Source organism: Leptonychotes weddellii, unplaced genomic scaffold (genome assembly GCF_054177405.1).
Source record: "Leptonychotes weddellii isolate Sample4059 unplaced genomic scaffold, ASM5417740v2 HiC_scaffold_270, whole genome shotgun sequence".
Taxonomy (NCBI): Eukaryota; Metazoa; Chordata; class Mammalia; order Carnivora; family Phocidae; genus Leptonychotes; species Leptonychotes weddellii.
This window is the reverse complement of record NW_027863061.1, coordinates 1-405: the sequence shown is the minus strand read 5'-3', so window position 1 is coordinate 405 and position 405 is coordinate 1.

The following is a 405-nucleotide window of genomic DNA, read 5'->3' as shown; positions in this document are numbered from 1 at the left end:
ACAGCCTTACTATTGGCCGCTGGCAATCGCTTTGTCAGTTGATTGGAGAGAGTGAATGTCCATCAGCGTCACGCTCCGATGCAAGGAGAGGCGAAACGAGGGGGAAGACGACTTCCCTCCGGAGGGTAGACGGGCCTGCTGGGATACTCCCGGATGACTGGGGGAGGCAGTGGGCGGGTTTTGGCCTTCCGCGGAACGCCGGGAAGGGGTCACTTCCAGGCGACGGTTCCGGTTCCGGTGTAGGCGGTGGTTGAGTTGCCGTGGCAACGCGGTAGCCGGGCGCCGAGTTCCTGCATCAGGGGCGGCGGCGGGGCTGGAGTCGGCCCGGGTCCGCCTTTCCCAGCCTAGGTGAGCGATCCCGGCGCCTCCGTAAGGCCGCGGCCGAAAGCGGCCGTTCGTGGCAGG